At 43.8% G+C, this 7,107-nt stretch overlaps 2 non-coding genes across 2 annotated transcripts; both read left to right on the top strand.

The window, feature by feature from the left end:
- Positions 1–252: 252 nt before the first annotated feature.
- On the top strand, positions 253–447 carry LOC130303235 (U2 spliceosomal RNA). Its single transcript, XR_008853346.1, has one exon. It is a non-coding gene; the product is annotated as a U2 spliceosomal RNA (small nuclear RNA).
- A 2,112-nt stretch (positions 448–2,559) lies between these two features.
- Positions 2,560–2,750, top strand: LOC130303212 (U2 spliceosomal RNA). Its single transcript, XR_008853323.1, has one exon. It is a non-coding gene; the product is annotated as a U2 spliceosomal RNA (small nuclear RNA).
- Positions 2,751–7,107: the final 4,357 nt, after the last annotated feature.

The raw sequence follows: 7,107 nt of genomic DNA, 5'->3' as shown, positions 1-7,107 counted from the left end.
AGGAAGTTTAAGAATGATTCTGGATAGGTTGTACACCGTTTATTTACGTGATAAAAAGAAATTAGGTGAAATAGATGCAGAGGGGATATGGAAATTTTTGAAGTGGAGACATGTTGTAAGGGTGTAATGGTGATGGTATTTGAATTTGTTTTGAATTTGCTTTGAACAAATAAAGAATGACCTAATGATGAGTTAGACTTCACCATGAGTCAAAAATGACGCATTATCTAAGTGGTGTTTAGTCTAAACCTGAAGGTTTATAAAAAAAAAAAAAAAAAAAAAAAAAAAAAAAAATCTGTTCTTATCAGTTTAATATCTGATACGTCCCCTATCTGGGGACCATATATTAAATGGATTTTTGAGAACGGGGGCCGATTTCGAAGCTTGCTTCCGTCGCCCTATGCATTGACCCGATATGGCAGTATCTTCGGGTACAGTGCACCACCCCCTTACAGGGTTAAAAAGAAAGATTCCTACTTTCATTGCTACCTGCTTGCTGGCTAGCCAGCTAGCCAGCCCTGTGGGCCTTGCTGCTTCTGCAGCCAAAAAACAAAAGGTGGTGCTGCTGCTGCTTCTGCTGCTTCTGCTTCTGCTTGTGTCTGGCCGCTGTTGGAGCGTCCAGGCACAGGACTTCTGCTGCTGCTGACTAAATGGCCTCCTTAATTGGATCATTTGAGTAGCCAGCACACCTGTGCAGGTAGGGCATGACATGATAGGCAGCTGCCTTGATAGCGGGTGGGTGCTGAATGTTCCTAATTGACAAAATAAGATTAATGCTTATGAAGAAATATAAAATCTCATCCCTTCCCCAATATTGCGCCACACCCCTACCCCTTAATTCCCTGGTTGAACTTGATGGACATATGTCTTTTTTCGACCGTACTAACTATGTAACTATGTAACATAACATGGGGGGGGGGGGGTCTCCTGGCTGTTCACACAGGTGTGTCATTGCTGTACATTGACCATGCATTGCTTCTGTGGTATTGCAAAGGCAAAGACAAATGCTTCCAGCCATCCATTGCACTAATGGATTGGTCATCAGCTGGCTGTCTATGTCCCGCATCAATATAGACCAAAGTACAGAGGGTTAGGCTATGCTATTGTGCACCTACCTGATGCATCAGAAGGTGCGAGGCCCTTGCTAAATTCTGTGCACAGACTTTGAGATCTATGCTTTAGACTGTATCTAAACCTGCTCCAACATGGACTGACATTCTGGCCTACTTTCAGCCGATGCGACTTGTCTGTCGCTGAACAGTCGCTTTTTATGTATTCAGCACCTATGTATAATGTTGTAAAAATGCTCTAGAAGCTAAAGTCGCAGAAATGTCACACATATTTGGCCTGCAACTTTCTGTGCGACAAATTCAGACAGGAAAAATCAGTATAAATCCTTAGAAAATTATCCCCCAGTGTCTCCATCTGCTGGCGGTATAGAATAAGCATTGCTGCACTGATGGGGTATGCATTAGACGAAAAAAAAGAAGAAAAAGAAGAATAATACGCCCAGAAAAGAGGCGAAAAGGAGAAAAACGTAAAAAAACGTGAAAAAAAAGTAAGAGGAAGAGAAGGGAAAAAAAGGTGGAAATGGGTTTAAAAGTGATTTCGGCGGAGAAATATATATATATATATATATATATATATATATATATATATATATATATATATATAGATAGATATATACGCGCACACACACACATATATATAAACGTATTCTCCGTTGAGATATTGCAGCCGCTGCTGTGTCCAGGCCCAGGAGCCTTAGCACTGTGCTGTGATGTCACTCAATACCACTGACATCACTAGGTGTAAACAACATCTCTCCTTTGCTGTGTATGTGACTATGGAGCTGTTTGGTGATGTCGTCTATTATGGCCTTCATAGAAGCAACAGGAGATTGTTGCATCCATCTAGAACCCTCAGAACTACAGTGCTATGATGTCACTCACTTCCACAGGCCTTGTAGAGTGTAAACAACAACAACCCAGCTTTGTTGTGTATGTAACCATAGGGATTTGTGATGTCACCTAGAACCTTCACAGCAGCGACAGCTTTATGAGGAGCATCAGCACTGCTCTGCCTGAGCAGAACCATCACCGCCATAGGTTGTCAAATAACCCGGATTTAACCCACACAGGTAAGTCCAATGGGGTGCAGGCATGTCCTCTATGCTTACAGCTTCCCGTGGGTGTTGGTTTGATACCGTTTGGGGACAGCCAAGGAGGCATCTGCAGGCAACAAAGGTAGGTGTGTGCTTGTGTGTGTGTTTCCTATGCAGATCCTAAGCCCAGTGTCACATGCAAGTAGGAGGAGTAAGAAGGGTTCCTGGCAAATCCGGGTTATGGATTGCATTTAAAAAGGCCCCGTGGGAGTGCAATGGGCCCCTGTCTTGCTGCTTAGCAATAATGGTATGGGTTTAGGTTCTGCTGTGTGTACTGGTGGTTGACTGCCCCCCAGCCCAGAGTGTGCATGGAAAATTGTCTGGCAGCCTCCCTGACAGCAAGCAGTGATAGTGCCCATGAAGGGCACCTTGTTGGGCCCGCCCCTTTCACGGTTATCGCTTCTCGGCCTTTTGGCTAAGATCAAGTGTAGTATCTGTTCTTATCAGTTTAATATCTGATACGTCCCCTATCTGGGGACCATATATTAAATGGATTTTTGAGAACGGGGGCCGATTTCGAAGCTTGCTTCCGTCGCCCTATGCATTGACCCGATATGGCAGTATCTTCGGGTACAGTGCACCACCCCCTTACAGGGTTAAAAAGAAAGATTCCTACTTTCATTGCTACCTGCTTGCCAGCTAGCCAGCCCTGTGGGCCTTGCTGCTGCTGCAGCCAAAAAACAAAAGGTGGTGCTGCTGCTGCTTCTGCTGCTTCTGCTTCTGCTTGTGTCTGGCCGCTGTTGGAGCGTCCAGGCACAGGACTTCTGCTGCTGCTGACTAAATGGCCTCCTTAATTGGATCATTTGAGTAGCCAGCACACCTGTGCAGGTAGGGCATGACATGATAGGCAGCTGCCTTGATAGCGGGTGGGTGCTGAATGTTCCTAATTGACAAAATAAGATTAATGCTTATGAAGAAATATAAAATCTCATCCCTTCGCCAATATCGCGCCACACCCCTACCCCTTAATTCCCTGGTTGAACTTGATGGACATATGTCTTTTTTCGACCGTACTAACTATGTAACTATGTAACATAACATGGGGGGGGGGGGGGGGGTCTCCTGGCTGTTCACACAGGTGTGTCATTGCTGTACATTGACCATGCATTGCTTCTGTGGTATTGCAAAGGCAAAGACAAATGCTTCCAGCCATCCATTGCACTAATGGATTGGTCATCAGCTGGCTGTCTATGTCCCGCATCAATATAGACCAAAGTACAGAGGGTTAGGCTATGCTATTGTGCACCTACCTGATGCATCAGAAGGTGCGAGGCCCTTGCTAAATTCTGTGCACAGACTTTGAGATCTATGCTTTAGACTGTATCTAAACCTGCTCCAACATGGACTGACATTCTGGCCTACTTTCAGCCGATGCGACTTGTCTGTCGCTGAACAGTCGCTTTTTATGTATTCAGTACCTATGTATAATGTTGTAAAAATGCTCTAGAAGCTAAAGTCGCAGAAATGTCACACATATTTGGCCTGCAACTTTCTGTGCGACAAATTCAGACAGGAAAAATCAGTATAAATCCTTAGAAAATTATCCCCCAGTGTCTCCATCTGCTGGCGGTATTGAATAAGCATTGCTGCACTGATGGGGTATGCATTAGACGAAAAAAAAGAAGAAAAAGAAGAATAATACGCCCAGAAAAGAGGCGAAAAGGAGAAAAACGTAAAAAAACGTGAAAAAAAAGTAAGAGGAAGAGAAGGGAAAAAAAGGTGGAAATGGGTTTAAAAGTGATTTCGGCGGAGAAATATATATATATATATATATATATATATATATATATATACGCGCACACACACACATATATATAAACGTATTCTCCGTTGAGATATTGCAGCCGCTGCTGTGTCCAGGCCCAGGAGCCTTAGCACTGTGCTGTGATGTCACTCAATACCACTGACATCACTAGGTGTAAACAACATCTCTCCTTTGCTGTGTATGTGACTATGGAGCTGTTTGGTGATGTCGTCTATTATGGCCTTCATAGAAGCAACAGGAGATTGTTGCATCCATCTACAACCCTCAGAACTACAGTGCTATGATGTCACTCACTTCCACAGGCCTTGCAGAGTGTAAACAACAACAACCCAGCTTTGTTGTGTATGTAACCATAGGGATTTGTGATGTCACCTAGAACCTTCACAGCAGCGACAGCTTTATGAGGAGCATCAGCACTGCTCTGCCTGAGCAGAACCATCACCGCCATAGGTTGTCAAATAACCCGGATTTAACCCACACAGGTAAGTCCAATGGGGTGCAGGCATGTCCTCTATGCTTACAGCTTCCCGTGGGTGTTGGTTTGATACCGTTTGGGGACAGCCAAGGAGGCATCTGCAGGCAACAAAGGTAGGTGTGTGCTTGTGTGTGTGTTTCCTATGCAGATCCTAAGCCCAGTGTCACATGCAAGTAGGAGGAGTAAGAAGGGTTCCTGGCAAATCCGGGTTATGGATTGCATTTAAAAAGGCCCCGTGGGAGTGCAATGGGCCCCTGTCTTGCTGCTTAGCAATAATGGTATGGGTTTAGGTTCTGCTGTGTGTACTGGTGGTTGACTGCCCCCCAGCCCAGAGTGTGCATGGAAAATTGTCTGGCAGCCTCCCTGACAGCAAGCAGTGATAGTGCCCATGAAGGGCACCTTGTTGGGCCCGCCCCTTTCACGGTTATCGCTTCTCGGCCTTTTGGCTAAGATCACGTGTGGATTTCTGTGCGTGGTTTGGGTTGAAAGGAGTGGTGATCGGGGCCCTCTTTACGGGGGGCCCTGGATTGTTGCTGAGCTGCGATCGTGGGTTTTACCTGCAAAAATGAGCGAGAAGGCGCGTGGACTTGAGGACACGGTGCGGATCTACGTTCCTGGCGAGCACCGGGGGACGATCGGACTTGACCAAATCGTTGTGGAGATTCTTCGCAAGCTTGATTACCTACAGGTATGGAATGTATTGGCTATACAGGATTTTCCTAGGCAAGGAATTTATGATATTACTTTTTGTGGTTCTGAGATTTGCCAGAGAGTCTATATGGATCTTGAAGAAATGAAGAGGAAAAGTGAGCCTGCTATAATGAAGAAGATTAAAGTGGAACCGTTATTTATGAATACAACAAAGGTAGTAATTGTCCACATGTATAATCCTAAGGTTTCTGATGAAATGGTTACAAACTTTTTGTTCTGGTATTGCGAGGAAGTGAAATTTATAGGAAGACTTAAGAACAAGTTTGGGTACTTTAATTGTAAGAGAAAGTTTATTGTAAAATTTAAAAAAGATGAAGGAATGCAAGATGGAAGGAAGAGCATACCACAGGTGTTTTCTATCGGAGGAGAGAGAGGTTTCTGCTTTTATGAAGGCCAGTTGCAATATTGTAGAAAGTGCCATGCCTATGGCCATGTGCCGGATTATTGCCCTGAGAAAGGAGAATGTTGCAGAAATTGTGGGAAAACTGGTCATGAAGCAAGTATTTGTACAGAGAAGAAGACATGTGATATCTGTGGAAGTGAGGAACATTTGGCAAGAGGCTGTGATATGTGGTATAAAAAGAAGAGAAGTTATGCTGATGCAGCTGGGAATAGAGGAGAACAAAGAGAAAAAGGGGGAGGGAGGTTTGTTCCTGGAGTTGGTGAGAGTGTGAGTGTGAGTGTTAATGTGGCACAGATGGCTGAGGAAAGTTCTGTGATAGTGGAGCACATTAGTACTCAGGAGAGATCAGGGGAGGAGGGTGTTTCCACTGCTGTGACTGGTGAGGAGACAGGTGTGGGAGGTGAATTTACCTTGGTGAAAAAGAAAAAAGCAAAAAAAGTGAAAGTGGTGGAGAAAATTGAGACAGTGTATGGTGATGTTCTTTCTAGTGAAGAGGCTATGGATGATATTGAATGTCCAAACCCAATTGTGGGGGAGGAGGAGGGAATGGAAGTTGTTGGGTCATCTCAGAGATCTCTAACACCTGGTCAGAGAGTTTCTCGCAGTAAGGAAGAAGAGGAGGAGGAAGATGAGGATGTGCAGGTTGTGAATAAAAGGTGTAAGACAGGGAGCTGGTCTGAGGATCAGGAATCCCTTGTTCTTGGTAGTGATAATGAAATAGACAGGGACTCTAACATAGGGTCGCCTGATTGTTTTGCAAGTTTACATAGGAAAGTTGAAGGCCAAAATGTTAATTTCTAAGTTAAGATGGATTTTAAAGCATTTGGTTTTCTTTTCCTAGTTATTATGACTTTGGTTGTAACAACTATTAATGTAAGAAGTATTGAGTCTGAAATTAGGAGAGCTGCAATTTTTGATATTCTTGAGAATGTTAGAAGTGATGTGATATGTTTACAGGAGTGTGCAATAAAGTCAGCACCTTATGCAAATGAGTGGAAGTGTGGGCAGTCCTTCTGGTCCACATGTGCAGAAAACAAAAATGAAGGTGTTGGGATTTTATTGCGAAACAGGGACATTAAAGTTTTAAATTGCCAAACTTTAGTACCTGGTCGTTGTATGGTTTTAATTTTTGAGGTTTTGGGCCAGAGGATGAGAATTTTTAATGTGTATGCTCCAGCAGAAAAACAAGCACGTTTGTCTTTTTTAGAGTCCCTTAAGTTTTTTATCCCTGGTCGTGAAGATACTATTATTGTTGGCGATTTTAACTGCATTAGATCCGTCAATGATCGTGAGAGCTCTGCTGAGGTTAGAACTGATATTACTTCCAATGTTTTAAATCAAATTATTCAAGACTTGCATTTTACTGATGTTGGACTGATGGTTAGCACTGATGAAAGATATACGTACATATCAGATAGTGGCCGCTGTAAATCCCGGATCGATTACATCCTGGTCTCTGATGGGATTAAGGTGGTCCGGTGCAATCAAATGATGTCAACTTTCTCAGACCACAAGATGGTGTCGGCTGAGATAAGTGTCACAGAGTCCCTTCATTTTGGGAGGGGGCTCTGGAAATTAAATGTAAGTCT

Source organism: Hyla sarda, unplaced genomic scaffold, assembly GCF_029499605.1.
Source record: "Hyla sarda isolate aHylSar1 unplaced genomic scaffold, aHylSar1.hap1 scaffold_1193, whole genome shotgun sequence".
NCBI lineage: Eukaryota > Metazoa > Chordata > Amphibia > Anura > Hylidae > Hyla > Hyla sarda.
The sequence above is the reverse complement of the archived record's forward strand: the minus strand, read 5'-3'. Positions and strand labels throughout refer to the sequence as shown.